The sequence below is a fragment of the Pleurodeles waltl genome, chromosome 1_1 (assembly GCF_031143425.1).
Source record: "Pleurodeles waltl isolate 20211129_DDA chromosome 1_1, aPleWal1.hap1.20221129, whole genome shotgun sequence".
In the NCBI taxonomy this organism is placed as follows: Eukaryota; Metazoa; Chordata; class Amphibia; order Caudata; family Salamandridae; genus Pleurodeles; species Pleurodeles waltl.
Genome location: NC_090436.1, coordinates 830647720 through 830673476, shown reverse-complemented (window position 1 = coordinate 830673476; position 25757 = coordinate 830647720). Strand labels below are relative to the sequence as shown.

Below are 25757 nucleotides of genomic sequence, written 5' to 3'. Positions count from 1 at the left end.
CCCGGGAGGAACCGGCACAGCTGCCCCGGGAGAGCCCACCACCCCCATAGCCGCTGCCCAGGGAGGACCCAGCCCAGCTGGCCAGGAGGGCCCCACCACCCACAGCCCAGGTGGGCAGTGAAGGAGCACCATCCCCGCTGCCCAGGAGGGCACCACCAGGCAATTAGCAGTTGGCCATAGACCGTCCGCCGTCTCAAGAACCGCTGAACTGGGCCCTTCAAGGCAAGGACCGCTGAACTGGGCCCCGCCGTCTCAAGAACCGCTGAACTGGGCCCTTCAAGGCAAGGAACGCTGAACTGGGCCCCGCCGTCTCAAGCACCGCTCCGCTGGGCCCCGCCGTCTCAAGCACCGCTCCGCTGGGCCCCGCCGTCTCAAGAACCGCTCCGCTGGGCCCCGCCGTCTCACGCACCGCTCCGCTGGGCCCCGCCGTCTCAAGAACCGCTGAACTGGGCCCTTCAGGGCAAGGACCGCTGAACTTGGCCCCGCCGTCTCAAGAACCGCTGAACTGGGCCCCGCCGTCTCAAGCACCGCTCCGCTGGGCCCCGCCGTCTCACGCACCGCTCCGCTGGGCCCCGCCGTCTCAAGAACCGCTTAACTGGGCCCTTCAGGGCAAGGACCGCTGAACTGGGCCCCGCCGTCTCAAGCACCGCTCCGCTGGGCCCCGCCGTCTCAAGAACCGCTCCGCTGGGCCCCGCCGTCTCACGCACCGCTCCGCTGGGCCCTGCCATCTCAAGAACCGCTGAACTGGGCCCCGCCGTCTCAGGAACCGCTGAACTGGGCCCTTCAAGGCAAGAACCGCTGGCCCTTTGGCAGACGTGGCAGGGCAGGATCTATCTCGGGCAGGGCTGCAGGATGTCCTCTGGCCAACTTGCCTCCTCCAGTGGCAGTGGGGTCTGTTATGGACTGTATGGACTGTGGCTTTGCTCTCCCCAGGATGGCCCAGTGGGCAGGCCACCCACTGTATGGACTGTATGGACTGTGGCTTTGCTCTCCCCAGGATGGCCCAGTGGGCAGGCCACCCACTGTATGGACTGTTTGGACTGTGGCTTTGCTCTCCCCAGGATGGCCCAGTGGTCATGGAGTCCCCTCGTGGATCTGGCGTTGTGTACTCAAGTGGCTGAGGTGCCCCCCCTTCCCTTCCCCCTGAGGTGCCTGTCCTATTTTCTTTCTGATGCCCCTGCAGTGTTCTCTCCGTGGAGTTCTTGTCGTGGGACTGGGCCTTGCCCCTTTGCACAGGACCCCTGTGATCCACGGACAGTGGTTGGACTACATTTAGTAGCTGTATATATTTTGTACATAGTTTATTTATTTATTGGGATTACTGGTGTACATATTTCAATATATCTGCCCGTTTATGATCTCTTCTTTTGGTCTTTGCATTATTTCGGAGGGGGGTGGTTTGTGGGTTGTGACAGTGATCTGTGGGAATGCATTGATGTGTGTGTTGTAGTGGGTGTGGGTGGGTGGGTGTGTGCCGGTAATCTTTTCCCTCCCCTGTGTCGTAGGTGCAGTACTCACCGATGTCTTCCGCGCCGCCGGGCGTGCTCCTGGTATATGAGCAGGAATAGGAGTGCGGGGATGACCTGCAACTCTGGTTCCATACTGCCGGAATCTCGCGTGGAGTGCGTAGAGGTGAGCGTTTTCCCGTTCGTAGTCTGTTTCCGCCGTGTTCTTATCGGCGGTGCTCCCGCCCCGGAAAAGGTGGCAGATTGGTGGGTCGTAATAGGGTGGGCGGTACATTGTCTGCCGCCTGGCTGTTGGCGGGAACCGCCGCGCTGTTTGTTTGTACCGCTGTGGCGGGCGGAGTGTTAAGTTGGCGGGCTGTGTTGGCGGTTCCCGCCAGGGTCAGAATTGCATATTTTAGACCGCCGGCCTGTTGGCGGCTTGGCCGCCGCTTTATCACCGACCGCCAGGGTCAGAATGAGGGCCAAAGTCTCTTTCAAGCACAAAGTACCTGGTTTGGAGGGGAAAATCTCCGCAAAGGGCCGCAGAAGAAGAGATACGTGGAAAAATGGTGTGTGCGTCGATTTCTTCCCAGCACACACGGACTTGCGTCGTTATTTTTCACGCGGGGAAGTCGTGCGTCATTTTCCGGTGTGCGGACAGTCTCTTTCTATGGGTTGCGGGGATTACCAGATGTCCTGGGTCTGTGCGTGGATTCTCCTGCTTGTTTTCCGGCTGCACGTCGTTCCGCGGTGCTGTGCGTCAAAGCTTCGCTCTCACGGCAGGCGTCGCGTTGATTTCTCTTCTGGAGGTCGGGCGGCGTTGTCCTTGCGAGGCCATGCGTCAAAGTTCCAGTCGTCCCGAAGGCGTCGCGTCGGATCAGCGTCAGTGTGCGGTGTTTTTCTCGCCGCGGAACAAGCTGTGCGTCGAAAATGTCTGCGCACGAAGCGTCCAAGTGAAAAAGAGAAGTCTTTTTGGTCCTGAGACTTCAGGGGACAGGAGGCAAGCTCTATCTAAGCCCTTGGAGAGCACTTTTACAGCCAGACAAGAGTTCAGCAAAGCAGCAGGCCAACAGCAAGGCAGCAGTCCTTTGGAGAAAGCAGACGGGTGAGTCCTTTGAGCAGCCAGGCAGTTCTTCTTGGCAGGATGTAGTTTCTGGTTCAGGTTTCTTCTCCAGCAAGTGTCTGATGAGGTAGGGCACAGGCCCTGTTTTATACCCAAATGTGCCTTTGAAGTGGGGGAGACTTCAAAGAGTGGCTAAGAAGTGCACCAGGTCCCCTTTCAGTTCAATCCTGTCTGCCAGGGTCCCAGTAGGGGGTGTGGCAGTCCTTTGTGTGAGAGCAGGCCCTCCACCCTCCCAGCCCAGGAAGACCCATTCAAAATGCATATGTATGCAAGTGAGGCTGAGTACCCTGTGTTTGGGGTGTGTCTGAGTGAATGCACAAGGAGCTGTCAACTAAGCCCAGCCAGACGTGGATTGTAAGGCACAGAAAGATTTAAGTGCAAAGAAATGCTCACTTTCTAAAAGTGGCATTTCTAGAATAGCAATATTAAATCCAACTTCACCAGTCAGCAGGATTTGGTATTACCATTCTGGCCATACTAAATATGACCTGCCTACTCCTTTCAGATCAGCAGCTACCACTTCAATACTGTATGAGGGCAGCCCCAATGTTAGCCTATGAAGGGAGCAGGCCTCACAGTAGTGTAAAAACGAATTTAGGAGTTGTACACTACCAGGACATGTAAACTACACAGGTGCATGTCCTACCTTTCACCCACACTGCACCCTGCTCTAGGGGCTACCTAGGGCATACATTAGAGGTGACTTATGTGTGGAGAAAGGGGAGGTTTAGGCTTGGCAAGTACTGTTAAATGCCAAGTCGAGGTGACAGTGAAACTGCACACACAGGCCTTGCAATGGCAGGCCTGAGATAAGGTAAAGGGGCTACTTAAGTGGGTGGCGCAACCAGTGCTACAGGCCCACTAGTAGCATTTAATCTACAGGCGCTAGGCACCTATAGTGCACATTACTAGGGACTTATAGGTAAATTAAATAGTCCAATCAGGTATGATCCAAGGTTACCATGTTTAAAGGGAGAGAGCATATGCACTTTAGCACTGGTTAGCAGTGGTAAAGTGCGCAGAGTCTAAAAGCCAGCAAAAATGAGGTCAGAAAAAGAGAAGGAGGAAGGCAAAAAGTCTGGGGATAACCCTGCAGAAGGGCCATTTCCAACACTCTGCAATTATTTTGTGCAATCTTCTCCCTCCACCTAGGAAATGAGATACATCCCTGACCATTTCCAGGATGGGAAGGGGGCGGAGAAAAGGTAGAGAATACCTGCAAACCCTTGACATCGTGGGTGTTCTCAAATTCCACCCTGAAATTCCTACTCCACACCACTTGTGTGTAATTTATTAACACATAATGTGGCACCACTGTGGGGTAGTATTACATATGAGTAAAAGGATGTGCGAGGTCTCCTTTAGTGAATATCTTGCACTCATAAATCCCTCAGTTTGGTTATGCAAGTTAAACTAACACAGGCAAATGGCTCTGTGGCTGAATGAAGCCCTGCAAATTAGGGGCCTTGGGGAGTGTGGTCTCGGGTGGTAGAGGCTGAAATTGTCCATGGCAGTGCAAGCTTTGCATACTGGTTACATGCAGATGGGCCACAAGCCTGTTCATGTGAGTTAAAGGGACTATTCTGAAGCTGGGTGAAGTAGAGGGTAGGGTACTGGGGCCATCCTGTGTGTTCACCATCATGGAAGAGCTGGGGAATCCATTCTCTTCTCTCACTGGAAAGTAGATGCTTTCAAGGGTGCTTGTCAGTTACATAGGCCTTTGCAGAGTAGGACTGATTAAGTTCTCATATGGAGGCATGCATCAGTATGCTGGGTTTTAAGGTTAATTTAAGGATAATGTCCTGAAGCTGACCTGAACCGCGAAGCTCCTTCCTTTAAACACAACCCTTGTGGTAATGCAGTGGCTCAGTCAAATTTCCTTAAGAGTCCACCTTTGGAGTACATCATAATTTAATTTGATAACAAAAGTAAAAATATAATATATTTTAATTCTCTGCGGATTAACGTGAATGAAGATAACCATTAGAGAAGTTATACTTAACAACCTTCAGTATCATAACTGAGATGAAGGTAACTGAAAACCAGTTTTGCTTGGAGAGCGCACTGTGTGGTGAATGGTCTCTCTTCATCATTCTCGGCGTTGCCTTCTGCACACCCAGTAAAACTGATGCCAGGAATTAAGCTTTGGCAAATTAATGACCCATGCAGCACAATCGCTCAGTTTCAGAGCGTCTCATTCCTGGAACGTCTCTCCCATGCAAGTCTCGGTGCTATTTTATTTTGTGAATGTGTGCATTTGCGTGAATTAAAAAGTGTCTGTTTTCTACCCTTTCTACATTCCCAACTGTGGAAAATATTGTCTATCTAGTTTTCCAAAATGTAGACTGTATCATCACTATGTGCGAATAAACTGCAAATACTCTACAATTATACATAATGATATATCTTTCCGTTAAAAAACTGCTCTTTAAAAAGCAAGTAAGACATTTGTCATACCATAGGTCCACGCTTTATTGTGTGGGGCTAAATGTCAGAGGAGAAGAAAAAAGACCAAGCAGATTTCAGAAGTTCCTTATTGCCAAGACAAAAAAATTAGTTTTTTATGTTAACCAGGATCTGCAGTTCTCCTTTAACAAACTCAACATCACACCTATTTTGTGTGTCAGGTCAGGTAAATTTCAGTTGAGAAAAAAGTTCTCTCAATAGCTGCATTTCTGCCCGGCAAGGAATGCCCAAACAAAATCATTTTCTATGTTGGGGACATCACATAGCTACTTTCAAAAGATATGTGAGCTCATGCACATTGTTGGTGAGGTTAACAGATGAGCTAAAGGAGATTAGCTATTGTTTGCAGAGGAAAGAGTATAGGTGAGATCTTGTAAATTATTTGTGAGCAGTTTTCAGAAATACGACATTACAGATTAATGCAAACTATGACAGTAGGTTCCTCCACAGGGAGGCATGCAGAGGATGGAAGGGTAGGAGAGGGTCATTTGAAAATAAAAAAGAGAGGTGACTGTAGAAAATTGGCTTAACAATTGTGCAGAATTTGAGGTCTGCACAAGTAAAAGGTCAACAATTTACCCTTACCGGGAACCCAGGCACGTAATTGTAGTGCTTGACTCTCAGGGTAGCGAGGCAGAGCAGCCCAAAGGCTACCAGGGGAGGTAATGGTGGCTAGTAATCACCATTTGCTGACACACAATAATAACACTCAATAAATGATTGTTAGTCAGTGCTTTTCTTTAGAAAAGAAAATGTCTGCTAATTACACACTACAAATACTCCACATTAATTCAGACACATATACATAAGGCAAGTTCCAAAATACTTGAGCTAACATTCTGCAAACACTTTTGACCCTATAGGGTTATGACCCCCAAAAGCACAGTGCTCCTCACCTATACTAGATAGTATATCATTGAAGGTATTACAATACAGCCACAGGACCAGCTCTGAAGACTGCTGCAATACCAGCTGTAGAACAAGAGCTCTAACCTTGAGAGTGCTTGAATTAATGATGATGGAAACCCTTAAGGGATTATACCTTTTTAACATAGCAAACATAGAGTCAGTTCTTAACAGTTAGTTTTGGGGGATCTGCAGGTCCCAGCAACACTTCTTGACTTTGGTGGTGGTTCCCCTGCCATTTTGGGCCACCACAAGACAAGCAAAATATGCAAATAAGAAAGCCCCTCAGGGCATTACAAGGGCTCTTTCAAGAGGTAGTGAATATTTCACTAGTGGCTCTCCCGCTGTGTTGGGATAGTTGTGTAACTTTTCTTTTGTGTTTTTTTCTTTTATTTTTAATTCTTGGTGTCCGTGCTCATCAGACACCTGGGCGATTTCTATGTTGGAGCCAGCCAGAGGAGCCCTTTCCAGGGTTCCCCCAACCGGCTCCTGCCCAGTCAGCACTCCTTGTTGTAGGCGCAAGAGTGTGAGTGTTCTTCTCCCTCCTCTCCGTGTGAGCAGGATGTGTAATATTGCTGTGGCTGCCACACTTCCCCCAGTCACAGGCATGAGTGCAATGGCACTCCCCTTTCCTCTGTACAGTGAGATGGAGAGTATGGGGGACAAAGAGTGGAATGGGAAGGTGGCCCCACACATGCCCCCTCAATTCAAATGATGAAATGGATTTTGTGTTGACCCCAGGCCATGGCTGACCTTGAGGTAATTTAATGAAGATGCAGTGAAGCACCTCAGGCTCCAAATCTCTAAGGGGTCAAAGGTCATAGAGCTTCATAAGGCCATAACCTAGGTCCGATTTGGGCAATCCTGGGCTCATTTTACACCTGGTGGCAGATGCTAGCCACCAGAAGACTTTTCAGCAGACCTCCTCACCTCCAAGGTAGTGCATTCTACAGGGTGCTGGTGTTACTGGCTCCCTTCACTGCTCTCCTTCTTTACTTTTTCTATAGTATTCCTCTCCTCCTGCTAGGGCAAGGAAGTCCAGCTCTTCCCCCATGTGGTCCTCAGTGCATATAAAGAGTGCCAGCCTCACTGGCCCTTGGAAGGATCTACTAGTCCTGGGGCCAACTGTGGGCAGAGCCCTTTGTCCTTTAGGGCATCAGAGGACTTGTCCTTCCAGTAATCCATGGCTGCTATAGCAGTATAGTAGTCACAGGATCCTGAGTCCACAACAAAACCCCATCTCTCTCTCTTGTGCAATAGTTTTTAAATGGGGTTGGAAGGTTCTAGGAGCCATGCACCCCTGGCCAAACCTAGGGTGCCACATCACCTCTCTACCCATGTCTCCTCCTGCACCTCAACGTTGGGACAGTTCAAGATGTTGCTGTTCAGCAGACATTGGTCACAACTCCTCTGGGAGTCTAAGCAGTGGTGCAAGCTGACATCACTGCAAGTGTCTTTCCTGCCAAAACGTCAAAGAGGATCCCCCACTCATATCATCTCCAGTTGTCTGTGCCTCTTCCTTGTTCAGTGGGCCTGGGCTATCCAAGCCCTGGGACAGTGTGATAGTAAAATAACAGAAGCAGATTTTCTTTCCTTCCCCATCCCCTCTTCAGAAGCTGAGGGAAGCACTGTTAATTGTTTTTTTTTCTGTGGGGAGGCATTTGTTTCCTCTGCTTGGGAGCAATGAAATTTACTTGGTCCAGATGGCTAACAAAATGCCTGGGCTCTGATCCTGGGCTGAGCCAGAGAATATGAATATTCTGTATTACCCATAATATGTCCGTATATCCACTTGAGAATTGCATATTTGAACTGGGTGCACAATTTTCACCTCCGTTTGATATATTGATGAACTTTGCAGACCTAAGGGAAACAAAACTGCACTCAAGCAGTGGCGGCCCGTCCTTTAGGGCGGAGGGGCCACGCCCCCCCATCTTTTGCCCCTCATGAAGAGTGTCTGTCAGGCTGAACAAAGGTCAGCCTGACATACACTCTCCATGTTCAGCTCAGGCAGCCAGGAGCAGACATGCGCGATTTGCACAGACTCCTGGCTGCCTGAGCTGAACTTTGCTGGGCTGAGGAGGTCACAGCTCCTATGGGCATGACCTCCTCGGCTCAGCAAAGGTGCCTCGATGCCCTCCCCTGGGTGATGAGGAAAGCGTCACCAATTGACACTCTCCCTGGGTGCTTCAGGTTTAAGCCTGGAAGTGCCGAGGGCGAGTGTCAATCAGTGACACTTCGTCACAGAGTGGGGTGGGGCCAGCAGTCTCACTGACCCCATCCCACTCTGTGACAAGGCTGGGACTGCTGCCTTCCCTCATTGGCTGACCTAAGGTCAGCCAATGAGGGAAGGCAGCAGTCCCAACCCTCCTGGGACCTGGAGGCTGAAGGTAAGTGTGTGTGTGTGTATGTGTGTGATGTTTTAAATTGAATGTTTGGTGCACGCATGCATGTTTGAGTGTTATGAGTGTTGTTAATGGATGTGCGTGCGTGTGTGTGTGAAAGAATGAGTGTGTGCGATCTTTTAAAATGAATGTTTGGTGCGTGCGTGCATGTTTGAATGGTATGAGTGTTGTTAAGGGATGTGCGTGCTTGAGTGCGTGTCTGTGTGTGAAAGAATGAGTGGGTGTGTGTGTGTATCCCGCCCGCCCCCCTCCCTCCTAAAGCTGCTGCCCGCCACTGCACTCAAGTGCAGATTTTCCCCTTTATGTATAATACAGTGTCACCGCAGACACTGCAGACAATAGCTTAAACCATACTAACTTTACCTAAGAGCACCCACTAATCTTATAAGGCTTATCCTAGGTCAATTTCAAACCCTTCAGAGTCCAGCTATGCCAGGCTACCTGTGTGTAGTTATCTGGCTGTGCACAACAGTAGTCTCACCAAACGTGCAGCCCGCACATGTGGACAAGGGTTCACATGTAACCAGCCAAGTGCCTCTTACTCTAGTTGCATCGTAGCAGCCTTATTTTAAGGGTGAACACTGGTGGTAAACATGCATAGTCCTTTTACCAAGTGGTTACCATGGGTGAGACACAAGTAGTGAGACTCACCAACAGTATAAAGTCCAAACCTGGGGATCTAAAAAAGCAAAAAATATGGGTGGAATATAAGGGTGGAATCCAATTGCAGCACTGACAATCAATAGTTTTAATTAAAGGTCAGCTTTTCAATCCAGATTTTAGGAATATTTTTTAGCTGACACACAGTTTGGGGTTGAGGGACTGTATAAAGAAACAACAATATTTACCTGTGCAAATTGCACCACGTATTTTTAAAGGCACAGGATCACAAGCAACCCAAGAATGTTTTTCTCTGATTGGGGCTCATCAGTCAGGTGTAGCTTTTTCCCACTGCCATAGTGAGCACTGGACCGACAGCTGAACCTTCCCTTGCTACGTAGGGTGCTACTTGAAACACTCAAAAGGTCATGGAAGGAATACTTGCAATAAGTCTAACCACCGGCAATCACTCAGGTAGCATTACAACCCATCGTTCTTTGACTCATGTTAGAAATGGGGTCTCTGGTTGGCAGTCAGTGTGCACTCTGACCAAGCAGGGACACTCACTCTAATCATGGAAATAGCGATAAACATCTAGGATAACCCCTGCTCACACCCTTGGTAGCTTGGCACAAGCAGTCAGGCTTATCTCAGAGGCAATGTGTAAAGTATTTGTACAAACACACAAAGTAACAGAGTGAAAACACCACAGAATCACTCAACACCAGTTTAGGAAAATAGTCAATATTTATCTGAGTAAAACAAGACCAAAATAGCAAAAATCTAACATACACCAGCAAAGTTAGGAATTTACAAAGATTAAACTTGAAAATAGCACTTAAAAACACAAATGCTGCAATTAGGTGTTATCACGGCATCGTCACGGAGTCGTTCCCAACAACACAACACAAATGGCACTGGGCATGGAGTCACACAGACCCCCAGGTACAGTGCCTTGTTAAAGTGAGGAAACAAGCCAGTGCACATAGTTGGGGAACAAGGTGTCGCTGGATCCGGTGTGGTGTCGGCTCTGGAGCTGCAGAGCAGAGGAGCAGAGGTGTAGGGGCGAGGCATCGGGTCCTTGCTGTGGAGCAGTGGAGATGTGGTGGCGTCAGAGTGAAACATCGGTTCCTTATGCTTCCGGAAGGGTCAATATCCGGGGGGTCAAGATGCGGTCACACTACAGGGCTGCAGGTGCCTCAGCGGAATCTGGTGTCACAAACATCGGTGACATGACACACCGGACTCATTAAGTCAGGGGACGTCAGCGGCTGCTGCAGCATCAGGCCTGCAATGTCGGTCAGGGTCGTCTCACTCCAGCGGGGACAGCTGCAGGCGGCAGTGCAGGGTCAGGCAGCGGCATCGGTCCGGGCATCATCCAAAGTTGGTGCACTTGTTTTTTCTTTGTCTTTCACCATCTTTCACTCGCAGAGGCCCAGAAACTTGAGTAAGCACCACCTGGCCAGTTAGAGTCCATAGCAAATGAACCCAGAGGCTCTTAGGTGAAGTCTTTGCTGTCTCTGAGACTTCTTAACAGTAGGGAAGCTCAGTCCAAGCCCTTAGGGAAACATCACGAGCAGGATTCACAGCAAAGTCCAGTCTTTGCCCTCCCTAAGGCAGAAGCAGCAACTGCAGACCAACCCAGCAAGCACGCGCAGCAAAGGGGCAGTACCCCTCCTCCAACTATTCAGCTCTTCTCCTTGGCAGAGGTTCCTCTTGATCCAGACATGTTCTAAAAGTCTAGGGTTTTAGGTCCACTACTTAAACCCCTTTCTGCCTTTGAAGTAGGCAAACTTCAAAGGAAAGTCTCTATTGCTGACAAGATCCTGCCTTGCCCAGGCCTGGTCCCAGACACACCTCATGCGGTTGGAGACTGCATTGTGTGAGGACAGGCACAGCCCACTGTAGCCCAGGAGACTCATCAGGATATACAGGGCACTCCCCAGCTCCCTTTTTGTCACTCTCTAGAGGGAATTCACATATAGTCCAACTGTCAGTCTGACCTAGACGTGGATTCCACAAGCAGGCGGAGGCACAGAATGGTTAAGCAAGAAAATGCCCACTTTCTAAAAGTGGCATTTTCAAACTGACAATCTAAAAAACAACATTACCAAAGGATGTATTTTTAAATTGTGAGTTCAGAGACCACAAACTCCATACCTCTATTTTCTCCCAATTGAGAAACTGCACTTAAAAGACATTTAAAGACAGTCCCCATGTTAACCTATGAGAGAGATAGGCCTTTCAATAGTGAAAACCGAATTGGGCAGAATTTCACTATCAGGACATGTGAAGCACATCCATTAGTACATGTCCTTCCTTTTAAACACACTGCACCCTGTCCATGGGGCTACCTAGGGCCTACCTTTGGTTGTGACTTACATGTAGAAAAAAGGAAGGTTTGGGCCTGGCAAGTGGGTGCACGTGCCAGGTAGAATTGGCAGTTTAAAACTCCCTACTCAGATACTGCAGTGACAGGTCTGAACCAAGTTTAAAGGGCTACTCATGTGGGTGGCACAATCATTTCTGCAGGCCCACTATTAGTATTTGATTTACAGGTCCTTGGTACCTCTAGTGCACTTTGCTAGACACTTAATAGTAAATGAAATATGCCAATCAGGGATAACCAATCACCAATATAATTTAATCAGAGAGCATATGCACTTTAGTACTGGTTAGCACTGGTAAAGTGCCCAGAGTCCTAAAAACAACAAAACCTGGCCATAAAAAATAGGAGGAAGTAGGCAAAAAGTTTGGGGATGACCCTGCAAAAAGAGCCAGGTCCAACAGCCCACCATGCCACCTCTGTTTGGACCAGTTATATACAAATCAGTCTTGACCCTGCTCCACTTAGAACACTTCAGTTTGAACGAAGTGGGAAGAATATGTCCACATGTGGGACATGTACTCCTTCTGCAATTAGAAGCAAGCTACACTTGACTAATGAGACACAATCAGGCTGAAACCGGTCTTGGGTTGCTTGTGTTCTGTTTCAGACATGGCCTGGCAATTCAACTTGATTTTTCCTATTAGGATAGGGTCAAAACTAAGTTGTATATAGCTGGGTTGAATCTGAGGTGGTATGGTTAAGAAAAGAATGATGGGTTGAAATGCTACCCTGAGCAATTGCCAGTGGTTAGACTTATCAGAAAGAACTCCTTCCATCACCTTTTGTGGTTTTGATTTTCCTGATATTTTATGCCAGTTTGCAAACCAGTAATATACAAATTGCACACTGATTGGTTTGTAGATAGGGAATGTAATTACAAATGCAAACGACTGAGGGGATGGAAGTGATTGGGCCAGAGCGGCTTTTTGCTGTGGGAGGGGTTCCACGCTAGCGTTTTTTTACTCATGTGTTCAAATCAGCTAATTGAATGGCTCAAACATTTTTATCCAACACTTTTTTAGAATCTATACATGTGCCAGTGCCTGCAGTGAAAAGCACAAAGCCACGCTACCTAAAGTAATACCAATGCGAAAATCCACGTCACATGTGAAAATACAGGGATGGTGGTCTACTGTCCACTAAAAGGCCACCATCCCTGAATTTGCAGCAGCTCACAGGGATGGAGGTAGCAAAATGCAACCTGCCTAATTAATATTCATTTGTCAGGATAATTTGCAACCTCCTGCAAATGGGCAATTTGTGATGCAATCTATTAGTAGGTAGGTCTGAACACAAATTAATCACTACAGATTCAGCACAAATAGAAACAGTGCAGGCTTTCCCACTACGCCCGTGTGAGTTAATGATACACTTCTAGTTTAAACATGATTTCTACGTACTTTTCCGTTAATAGCTTGATTTTTTGGTTGATGCTGCTAAGATGGATAACAATGAATGCCATCTGTTGTATGATAGTGACTTGTTAGAAGAGGAACCTGAAAGAGGGCCTGATGTTAAATCAGTATGAAGAGTCCTATTCACAAATTCACAAAGCTTACAGTTTTTTAAGAGACTAAGGGGGTCATTCTGACCCTGGCGGTCGTCGACCGCCAGGGTCGATGACCACGGAAGCACCGCCAACAGGCTGGCGGTGCTTCCTTGTGTATCCCGACCGCGGCTGTTAAGCCGCGGTCGCCCAGCCGGGTCTGGCGGTTTCCCGCCGGATTACCCCCGGCTGGGAGAATCCTCCATGGCGGCGCTGCTTGCAGCGCCGCCATGGGGATTCCGACCCCCTTCCCGCCAGCCTGTTTCTGGCGGTTTTCACTGCCAGAACCAGGATGGCGGGAACGGGTGTCGTGGGGCCCCTGGGGGCCCCTGCACTGCCCATGCCACTGGCATGGGCAGTGAAGTGGCCCCCTAACAGGGCCCCAGGGAGATTTTCACTGTCTGCATTGCAGACAGTGAAAATCGCGACGGGTGCAACTGCACCCGTCGCACCCATGCAACTCCGCCGGCTCCATTCGGAGCCGGCTTCCTTGTTGCAGGGCCTTTCCCGCTGGGCCGGCGGGCGCTCCTTTGGCGGGCGCCCGCCGGCCCAGCGGGAAAGCCAGAATGGCCTCTGCGGTCTTTTGACCACGGAGCGGCCAAGTGGCGGTTCCCGTTTGCAAACCAGTAATATACAAATTGCACACTGATTGGTTTGTAGATAGGGAATGTAATTACAAATGCAAACGACTGAGGGGATGGAAGTGATTGGGCCAGAGCAGCTTTTTGCTGTGGGAGGGGTTCCACGCTAGCGATTTTTTACTCATGAGTTCAAATCAGCTAATTGAATGGCTCAAACATTTTTATCCAACACTTTTTTAGAATCTATACATGTGCCAGTGCCTGCAGTGAAAAGCACAAAGCCACGCTACCTAAAGTAATACCAATGCGAAAATCCACGTCACATGTGAAAATACAGGGATGGTGGTCTACTGTCCACTAAAAGGCCACCATCCCTGAATTTGCAGAAGCTTACAGGGATGGAGGTAGCAAATGCAACCTGCCTAATTAATATTCATTTGTCAGGATAATTTGCAACCTCCTGCAAATGGGCAATTTGTGATGCAATCTATTAGTAGGTAGGTCTGAACACAAATTAATCACTACTGATTCAGCACAAATAGAAACAGTGCAGGCTTTCCCACTACGCCCGTGTGAGTTAATGATACACTTCTAGTTTAAACATGATTTCTACGTACTTTTCCGTTAATAGCTTGATTTTTTGGTTGATGCTGCTAAGATGGATAACAATGAATGCCATCTGTTGTATGATAGTTACTTGTTAGAAGAGGAACCTGAAAAGAGGGCCTGATGTTAAATCAGTATGAAGAGTCTTATTCACAAATTCACAAAGCTTACAGTTTTTTAAGAGACTAAGGGGGTCATTCTGACCACCACGGAAGCACCGGCAACAGGCTGGCGGTGCTTCCTTGTGTATTCCGACCGCGGCTGTGAAGCCGCGGTCGCCCAGCCGGGTCCGGCGGTTTCCCGCCGGATTACCCCCGACTGGGAACAGCGCCACCATGGGGATTCCGACCCCCTTCCCGCCAGCCTGTTTCACCGCCAGAACCAGGATGGCGGGAACGGGTGTCGTGAGGCTCCTGGGGGCCCTGCATTGCCCATGCCACTGGCATGGGCAGTGCAGGGGCCCCCTAACAGGGCCCCAGGGAGATTTTCACTGTCTGCATTGCAGACAGTGAAAATCGCGACGGGTGCAACTGCATTCGGAGCCGGCTTCCTTGTTGCAGGGCCTTTCCTGCTGGGCCGGCGGGCGCTCCTTTGGCGGGCGCCCGCCGGCCCAGCGGGAAAGCCAGAATGGCCTCCGCGGTCTTTTGACCGCGGAGCGGCCAAGTGGCGGTTCCTGTTTGCAATTTAAAGCTGCTCTTTTAGACTTGTAAAACAGATGTTATTGTAGTAGATCACATCCCAGGGGCGCAGAGCGGACGGTTCTGGGTGAGAATGCCCTGGAAAGGTTATTCACACCCACAAGCTAGCCTTTTGATTGTGGGTATTCATCTACTCTTCCTGACCTATTTCCCCTCCCCTGTAAACAGTTGAAGATATACTCCAGTCGAGGACAGAATTAAACCGCTCAGAAGGGTGGGGATGGAAAGGAAACACTCCAAAAATTAGTGGGGTTTAGGGAAATGGGTTTATCCAAGTAGGAAAAATTAAAAAAGCAGATGTATTTGCGCCTACTGCCTGATTTTCAGACAAGCAAAGGTGAACCTATACATTTAATTATGAAAAATGAAATTCACAGATTTCAGGAATGCAATCTCACAGCTTTTGCAAAATAATCTTTTGAACAGAAAACTAATAGTTTGAGAATTAAAACGGAAGAAATTGTTCTGAAAGATGATTCATGTGGCATGTTTTTTTTTCAAACAGCTCTTTCCAGCCTCTATGCACTTCATCCTACCTGTAATTTTTCAAGGCTTGTTGTCATTAATGAATGGGCCTGAAATGGCAATGTTAGTGCAAAGTGTAATGTCTAAAATAGTATAGCAGTATATGCTGTAGGCGTTTACGTCTGAGGTATAAAACAGTGCTGGCTACTTGGATCCGAGATGTGCTGGTCAATAAGTTAATCTTACATTTGTATATCCTTGTTGTGTTCTATCTGCTCGTGTCTTGAGTTCATGTTCAAAGGAAATGGCTCTGGCCGTTTTCCATATGTGCGCCTAAATGCTTTGAACATTCTTTGAACATTCCTTAAAGTGAGAATCCTGCGCCCATGCAAGTAGGTAAACGCGGATAGAGAGTTGTATTTTAGTTTAAGGCTCTGATTCCTAGTTGGTTGGACTTTTCAGACCTCTACAACTCCGAATAGACGCACTTGATAAATAAAGCGCCCCATGGAGTAGTTATTTACCCCCTGTGACAAAGAGCACTAGTTGCTCAGACCAACTCGAAATCATGGCCTTTGCATATGGCCCAGGTGTCGACATTCTAAGTCCGCATAGGTGGGTATGAAACTTTGTCGACCATGAAGATCTGTATTGTACTCCACTGGAACCAGTGTGAACTCTCCCAGCTCTTTCTATAACAAAAAAAGAAACAAAATCTAAACTAAACCAGTTTTTACTTAGGCAACTGCTAAATATTTGTACACACAAGAAGCTTGATAATAGTGTACCGGCCTTAATGATTCAAACGCACACATTTACTGCAACGATAATTACACCTCCTTTCAACAAGCCGTCAGCACAGGCCTGGATTTAAACGGCCAATCTGCCTGCTTCCTGTTGTATCTGATGACAAGGCACCAAACAGCTTCCCACATTCACTCCTTATAAATTGCCAGGTAATGCGTTACAGGAAAAGCAATGTTTATGTGCTTATGTGCGGTGTGGGTGCATGATCCGAGAATACCCAGAAGTGTTGAGAGTGTGTAGGTGGAATATGCCATTTCTAAAGCACCCAGGGATGAGGCGCGCCCCTGTTTGGTGTTTCGTTAATCACAGCGATTTCCAGAAGATACCGTGGAAGGAATGCCGGTTCAAGGATCCCTGCCTTCACCCTCTGGTGATGTGGCCTGTGGGCTTCCCTTTGTCATCCTATGCCTGAGGATATATAAATGGGGCTGGGAAGGTAAAGGGACGTTCAACTGTCATCGCTGGCATCTCTTGTCACTACACCTTCATCAAGTGTGCCGTTCTGGAGGGGCGGGTATAGTTCCAGACCTTTCTGGAACGGAATGTCCATCACATTGTGCTTGACACTGATGTACCTTCTTCACTGTGAGCAGGAGGTAGGTACTCCAGATGTGTTATGAACATTGTGCAGACTGCTGATTACAATAGAAGATATTGAAAGCCATGTTCTTCTCTAGGACAAGGGTGTCACTCATGCTTTCATATTAAAAAATACACAACATGCTAATGTGATTTTAACTCGAATTGATGTTAATGCACCACAAGGAGAAAATGTCTCTTTCAAGCATCGTCTGGCACTGGAGATAGCTGAAAGCACTCAACCTGTCATTAAAGACCCTAAACTGGAGCCCCCCAAGATGTAATGAACAAAACGTTATTATGAAAGTAGTTATATATAACAACCTGGGATGCCTGTGTTAATATAATTGTGTGCATAGTCAGTTGGAATAGCTGTTTGTTGTACTGTAGAAGAAAAACTGAGCCCCAGCGCAAAGTTCGTAGACCTAATGTGACTCAAGGGTTTTATTCCAAAAACATTTGGTGCTCTGCCTTAGGGTTCTCACGGCCGCAGCCGAACACTGGAACCTACATTTCTAAGAGTTTTACACAAAATGTACCTTGTTTGTGTTTCCAAGTGTCAGATGAGTGTGATCTGTCAGATGTGAGAAGGAAAGAGAATGTCAAGGCTTTCATAGCAGCACTGCAAAACATACGGCCATTCGTCACTTTACAGTAAAGACCTACTTTGCCTTAAAATGTTACATTTTAAAATATCCGACATTAATAAACATGTTGTGCTGATCATAAAGAACCATAAAGGATTGGGAGCCCAGATATGTCACTCACCCATTAAGGTAAATGGTGGCTTTTACTGTTTAACTGTTGGGATCGATTCCCCCCCACCCCCCTTAAACTTGTCATATACCCTACAAAATATAAACTCGGTCACCCACCGTCTGCGCATACTCAAGAGTTGTCTATTATTCATAAATTCTAACTCTAATCACGCAGTGGCAAACTCAATAGCTTTCGCCTTTAGGACCTATTGGGTTTTATAGCCTTGCTGTATAGCATCCTCGATGCTGTGTAGCATGGCTAAAGAAATTAAACAAAAAACTATGTTATGACGCAGCACACCACGCATGAGTGCACCTACAAAATGAAGCAGGCACTTTTTTAATTTATAAAGTTGGATTGGTAAATAAAAATTAAGTAGTAAGAAATCATTTTTTTGAAGCACCAATAGAGGCCGCAAAATGCAAGGAAAAGTATCACAGAGAATGCAGATGGGAGGAAGCATCACAAAGAACCCGGATGGGGGACACACAACTGAGAGGTCCGAGTGGGTGGAGCAACACATAGGACGTGGATGCCGAGAGACAACATGGAGAGTACAGGCTGTGGGAAGCAGCAGAGAGAAGTGGGGTTGGAGAAGCACAGAGGGTTGGGGTTGGGGTAGAAGCAATGGGTGTGAGAGAGCAACATGGAGCTGGCAGGGAGAAGCACATGGGCAAAAAAGGAGAAGTACACAATATTAATAGCAACATAGGGGAGTGGGGAGAAGCAAAAATGTGACAAAGAGCAATACCATATGTGGGGGAGAGAAGTACACAAGGGAGACTGCTGGAAAACACATGCACTCTCACAGGTCCATAACCCAAAATAAAAACTAGTGTTTGGAACAGTGCTTAGTTTGTAAATAAAAAGGTGCCGGTGCCCAAAGACCTCCTCTTAAACACACGGCTGCTGCAATTAAAGGTGCGTGCACGGAATACAGAGGCAGGGTAATCCCGAATGCCATCTCGGACCTTTTCAATCCATTTAAAGCCACTTCCTGCCCCTTCTGCTCACACCTGCAGCTTTCTGCTTTCTCGCATTGTGACCTTTTTTGTTTTTCTCTTCCTCCGTCTTTCCCAAGCATGTCTTTTGCTCGCAGCAAATGCTTGAGGCAGAAGACTAAGCCCGGCCCTCAAAAATAAGTGCCGGTGCTCAGCACTGGAAACAACAAGCACAGATTAAGCACTGGTTTGGAAAGCAAGTAGTGGAAGGACACAAGTAGTTCATCTGTGCTTCAGGGGAGGGACAAACACAAGAAGAGGAGGAAAGCCCACACACAATAAAGAATAACAAATAAGCAAATGAAAATGACAGAAAAGCCAACCAATGGTGAGTAATGAGTGGGCTATAAGCTCACTATATGCTAACAATAGTTCTTCTCGCCGACAGACAATGAGAATGAGAGGGCCACAGTAAGGGCCAGATGTAGGTAGCATTTTGCATGGTGCAAATTGCGAAAAACGCAGTTTGCGCCATGCAAAATGCGCATCGCGATGCTCATTCGCAAAACTCGAATCGCAAAATGTGAATGCGACTCGCAAATAGGAAGGGGTGTTCCTATTTGCGACTCTCACCGCAATGCTAAATTGCTTTGTGACTGCGAACGCGGTCGCAAAGCAATTCGCAGTTACCAGCAGTGTCACACTGGTGGTAACCCATTCGCAAAAGGGAAGGGGTCTCCATGGGACTCCTTCCCCTTTGTGAATGTTGCCAAAAATGTTTTTTCAGAGCAGGCAGTGGTCCAATGGACCACTGCCAACTCTGAAAAAACGAAACCAAATGGTTTCGTTAATTTTTTTGTATTGCAACTCGTTTTCCTTTAAGGAAAACGGGCTGCAATACAAAAAAAAAACTGCTTTATTTAAAAAGCAGTCACAGACATGGAGGTCTGCTGTCTCCAGCAGGCCACCATCCCTGTGAGTGCAGGGAATCGCTATGGGGTCGTAACATGCGACCCACCTCATTAATATTAATGAGATGGGTCTTTGCGACCCCATAGCGATTCGCAGACGTTGTCTGAGACACCGTTCAGCATCCGAATTTGTGATTCGGAAATTGCGAGTCGCACCGACTCGCAATTTCCAAATCTTAAATTCGGAAATTGATACATCTGACCCTAAGTTATGAGAGGGCAACGTCATGGTTGTTTTTTAATTGAATGAGCTAACCATAAATGGACCTTTAGTGTGTAGTGTGACATCCTGCCAGATGTCTATAGTTGGACACTGAAACAAAGTTACTATCAAAAACAAATCAAGAGCAGGGCCAATACCAGAGGGGAAGTTGCCTGCCCTGCCCCTCTCCTATTGTATGCATAGATGCTCACAGGTGATAGTGGACAGATGGTACAGTGCAGATGATAGCACTTGAGACCTTCATTTCACTGTTGAAATAAACCCAAAGTAGCACATGATAGGGAGGAGATCTTCATTCTGGTGGGAATGCAGAGGCAGCTAGAATGCTGCAGCAAGGCACACCTATGTGTAACATGTGTTACTGGAATAAGATGGTGGTACACTTGTGGCTGGTAAGTTTTTAAAGTGATAGAAGACAAATACCTGTCTTGAATATTACTGTGCAAGACTGTGATGCATGTGAGCCTGACATTTTTCATGGCCTTGTGCACGGTTTTCCCCTCATGAGAGTTCTGAAAACAAAAGGGCCAAATGATGAATTAATTTTATTTTTAAGATTGTTATATAAATTGACTGAAAGGCCAAAGGTTCTAAGGGCCACTAATAAAGTTTACCAATAATTTTGTAGTGCGCATGTCTCACGCTCCCTAGGGTTAGTGGGGTCTTACTATTCTGAAAACATCTTTGGAAAGCAAGTGTTCTTGATTTGGAAGTTTTATAAAGTGCTCTTTGACACCTTTTGGCTATTTCAGACAACTAAAGATGATATTTAAAATGCAGTGCTCTGGAGACGTTTGGGCAAGTTAGAGACTGATTGAAATAATTTTTGGGTAACCATCCCTCATAATTTTAATTCATGACCCACAATTTACACACAAGTCTGAGTTCAGTTTTCAGGAGTTTCTTGCACCTCCTATGGACAGTTTCCAATCTCTTTGTTGGTTGTGGGTGTCATGTTCTCAGCTCTTAAGCTAGGGATCCTTAACCATGTTTCGATCTATTGAAGGATCCTTGGTCGGTCAGGTGGGTGAACTCTGGATCAAGACTTCTGGTTATAATGTTTTTCTAGCTATCCTGGACCTTTCCCCCTATAAATGTAATGGAAAGTGCAGAACAATTTAAAACTGATTATGGCATTTACTGGAAGACAGTGTGGTGAGGCGTTGATGTGTTCCTGCTGGCAGGGGGTCAGACACTGTCTGGCTGCCTGATTCTGTAGCCTTTGTAGCCTAGAAATTACTTTATTGGGCATACCTGTGAAAATGGTAGTAGAGTAGACCAGGGATGTCTTATGAAGGGCTCTTGTCAGCTCAACCAGGTGATTGGTTTGGAGAAGCGATAGTATTTTTCATAATATTCAGAAAAGAATGCTCTTAAGTACTGCCTTAATTTGAGGAATCCTCATAAGTTAAGTGAACAATCATCCCAGACTGCTTACTTTGAAGGAGATTGGTGGGGCAGAGGGTTCTAGACCTTGGTGCCAGTAGAAGATTAATTACAAGTGAGGTTCATTGCTCCCATTACTAGAACCTCAGTTGTTGCTCCATTCACTAAGAAGAAATGCTCCTTAATCCGGTGGGGCATCCAATGCTGGATGAAATGCCTGATCTGGTACCTACCTAGCCAGAAGTAAATTTATCTACATACATTTGAAGTACACATTAAGAAACTGTGGCAAGTGAATACATACTTGTTTAACAGTAAACAGTGAAATGATCATTTAGCAATGCCACAAGGGGATGTGATAACTTGACTGACTCAATTCTAACCTTTTGACTGCAGTTGGAGAGAAACCATTGGCTCAGTGAGAGTTGTGTTCCAGATGTTCTCACCCCTTGTTCTTCATTTACATCCATCTTGCATGGTAATCATCATCATAGCTTGTAAAAATGCCAAGGAGTATAAGGGCTGTTGTTTGAACTCTTCCATGAAAGGAATGAGCTCTGTCCTAACGTTGGCTAGGGCTGATTCAGCACCCCTCATAGGCCAGAGTGATGATCATTGAGAAAGTGGTTGAATTCTCTGTTTTTTGTAGTTAGATGCCCATTGCCTTCCCATTGCCTCGCTGGGTTATGGGAGGCTAGAGATGGGCCAGTAAGGTGCCAGTACCTTTGGATCTATTGATGTTTTTGTTGAATAGGGGTTGTGTTACAAAAGGCCAGGAATGTTTCCAGAGCAAAGGCATCATGTGACCTGTGTTTATCATGGTGGAGGGAGGGGAGTTTTTTTTAAGCAAATGGCCATGTTAAGAAGCTCAGTGATCACCAAAGGGTTGAATGAGGTGGAAACAGATTTTAACAGTGATCACAATATAATTGGCTTAGTTTACTGTTGTGGGGAGTTAGAGATTGTGGGGGCTATTCAAAAAGGTAAATTGTCTTTCTATATGTGTAAAGCTACCCTTACACGTTTGAGTAACTTTGCTACATTAGGCTATTCACCATTTACAAATGCAAAGTAACTCAGAAATGTAGACTAACATACCCCAGTCCCCGAGTTCAGGGGGTGTGGCTTCATTTATGAGTGCTCAGTTAATACTTCTAACTTTTTCACAAGATCTCTGCCATCGAGGTGGAGATCTCCCTATTGTAAGATATAGGGGAAGTTTATTAAAGTTTTAAAAAATGTGAAAAAAAATGTTATGTTAAATATTAATGTTAGTTTTATATACTCTTAAAGGTAGAACAATATAAGTTTAGTTACAGGATTATTAACTTAGCTTTAAAATAAAAGATATATTTTTAATAAATTAAATTAAAATATTATTATTTTTCTGAAGTTTAAATTAAAATAAGAAAACATATAAATGTTCATAATGTATGAAAGATAATTAAAAACAACATATAGAATTCATTAAAACAAGTGTAATTTTGTTCTAAAAATTATATTTATTTTATATTTGAAAAAGATTATTAAAATATTTTAAAATAAAATAAAAACATGTTTCATTTATAGATAATTCTTTAATATAAAATTACATTTATTTATATTTTAAAAATATTTATTTCAATATTATGTCCCATGGATTTGTTGTGAAAAATGAGACTCAACTGAAGCAGCAGTAGAAGAGGTGATACACTCCCCATCCAGTAAATCATCCCAGTAACCATGGAATATTACAGTGTTAAGAATAAACAAGATCTCCATATAGAAGAAATATATTTATATAATACATAACAATACCACCTACATTACCACAATTGCATTTTAAGTACACACCTTTGTTATTTTCTATGGGAAGAGTACTTTTAAGTGGCCATGGGTCCTATTCCCGAACTTCATTATGTAGTACATTTAATAGTAGTAAAGCAGTACTACTAGCATGCAACAAAATGATATTCACATAGCTATCTGCTGCATTTTCAGCCTACGCTTCACCTATCTCTTATGTGCAGAATTCACCATCCTGACTGTGGAGATCTCAACACATGTAAGTATACTTTTAGTTTTAAATGTGGGAGGGACAGAGGTGAGTGGCTGGAAAATGGGGAATACTTATGACTAAAGAGGAGGGGCAGTGCTTAATTTGCTAAAATGCCAAATGCCAGGGTCCTATGTACTTCTCAGGAGGCCACCAAGATTGGCACTACCCACTGTCCCTGCCAGCATTGCCAAATACTAATCATGACACAAAGCGTGATATTTTGACCATTACTGGTCACCTAACACTGTAACTATGACCTGAACCCACTGCATTTTATGTGCAAAATATACAGAGAGAAATATATAAGTGCTGCTGCTGAGCAAAGGCAAACACCAGCTCAAATTAAGCACTGGGAAAGGGTTAAGGGAGATGAAAGAGTGGGTTTAAGGAGGGCCATGGATGCATTTGTAATCACAAACTGCTGTTCTATAGTTACTACAGCCATAAAAGACCCCAAACAGTAGCAACATTTTACTTACTTAAGTCACTTTGCTGGGATGAAGTTAAGGGAAGCAGAAAAAACTGTAAGAATCAGTTTCCTTACATTATTTAAATGGAGCATGGTGCCTCATTGCTTTACGTGCCAAGTAAAATTTGGAAAATGCCTCAGCTGCTATGTACAAACCCCATCTTGCTGCGAGGGGAGAGCCTCCAGTTAATGCATCAACATAGCATAATTAAAAAATGTCTACTGAAGGCTACGTACATAATTGCTAGCACAGCTAAATTTAGGGGTGGTCAGAATGTTTTGTTCTGTCCGTGGAATTTTCTGAATCTTGGTCACTCTGCATTACCCTTTAATGTGTATTTCTGGTCGAATTCAAGCAGTTGCCACGTAGCAGAATTGTTCTTTTGCGAGGCTCTAGATAATGTAAGCTGGTGAGCGTGAGTGAGATTTGGCATCCCCTAGCTCAATTTTCTAATGCAGGAACTTGGAGGCAGTCAGAGAGCTGCCATTTGGGTAGATTTGCTGCATCTCTAGTAGATTTTCTACTCAAGAGGCAGCAAAATGAACTGGAATGGCTGCATGCTCTTGCGCAATGCATGGTGCCATTCCCGCTAAATCTTTCAGCCCCTATTGGGGCTAAATTGCAGTGCAAGCAGCACGAGCTGCATATTTTCTGCCAATTGGTGGAACTCAGTAGAATCTCGCAGAGATTTCATATAACTCCACAGAATTCTGAAGTATTAAACTCTGCAGGTTCTGCCCACTGCTAGCTAACCTTCAACAGCTGTAACAAGGTGGATATAACAAAGATGTAATCTCTTGCTGGAGCTCACCAGGCCAGAACTCACTGAGTTGGTTTAAAATGCTTTAACAAAAGCTAAGCTATGAAACTCCACCTCAGGGTTATAGTTACCTTAATCTCACTCATATCAGAGATGCTGTTGTTGGTTCACATAAAACTACCATACAACTCATCAGAGAACCCCCTTCTCAAATCTCTCTAGTAGTGTTCATAGATCCATCAATGGCCATCCCAGTCTTTGCCAAGTAAAATTTGGCGTATCTCCCTCAAATGTCTGATGAAAATGTCCCCCTCTCTAGTCTATCAACATACATTTCAAGCTAGTGATGGTGTTGTTAGGTCTAACTCTCATTAACCTAATTAATCATAAATCTAATGGCATATATGCGCCAACATGCTTAATTAATTAGATGCCTGCAGTCACTTTAGGAAATGGAAGCAAGAACTTTCTCTGAACTACCATGAAAGTTGCACAGACCCTGAGACTACTTTATTGGCTTCTGGAGGAAAAGTGAAAAAACGTTGACAACTAACTCAAACAATAGCATATTGGCACTTAGTCTCAGAAGTTCCAAAAGACCCTGGGCGGTAAGTAAGTGTTTTATAAGACCAGAATCATGAATTGCCATCGTACTCTCCATCGCAAGACTATCTTTTAGTGTCTGATCCACAAGAGCTCTTTGCTGTGTTGATCTCACAGATGATGCATCATGTTTCATAACTACAGTACTGCACTCAGCAAAACAAGCCTGATGCATTAATCTAGCCCAGGCTTTCCCACATCACAAAAGCCTTGAACATTCTTATTAACAATATCCCTGTTGTAGTCATAGTAAACTTGTAGCATGGCAAACCCTTGGCCAGTTGAGATCACTCAACTGCAATTCAAAGAGCACCTGTAAAGCGCTGTGCCAATGATGTACTGCTAGAATTCAGAAAGACCTATTTCCCCATTTTTTATTTGTCTTTTTCCCTTCCCTGAACCCTGTGGCTATTTGTGATGTTCATTATTTTATTGGATATCCTAATCACTTTGTTTCATCATCTTCAACTTTCTCCCCACAGCTGACAAAAGACATCTATGATGCAGTTTTTTTGCAGGCACCCAAAGCAACATAAAAATGTGTTTCCAAAAGGTTAATGGAATCATTTTTATGAAATAGAGTAATCAACAATGACCTCCAATGTTACTGAAAATGTCAGAATGTAACACAATACTGATGTACCCACAAGATGTGTATCTTGTATTTACAAGAATGTGTAAAAGTGCAGATGTCAAGCTACTGAAAATTCTGTAAATACATTAGGCAAGCCAGTAAAATACGCAAGTCGCTTTATCTCCTGCTGTGCATCTCTCATGTACAATATGAAAAGTTTATCACATGGTGGGCTGTGAAAGTCCAGGGGCATCTTGGCAGCAAAGCAGCCGTCTATGCTTTAAAGAAGACAACATGGTCTGATTCTTCGGACTGGTGCAACACTACATTCAATTGATAAGATCCATTGTTGAGACGGCACCATCAGGTACATTTAACTTATTTTCACTTTTATCAGGTTAAGGGACTTATTTAGA

The 25757-nt window shown here is 45.6% G+C and overlaps 1 protein-coding gene across 2 annotated transcripts in view; it reads left to right on the top strand.

The window, feature by feature from the left end:
* Positions 1-25757, top strand: part of TRPM3 (transient receptor potential cation channel subfamily M member 3) — a 1350903-nt gene that overhangs the window by 677312 nt on the left and 647834 nt on the right. The window lies entirely within an intron of this gene.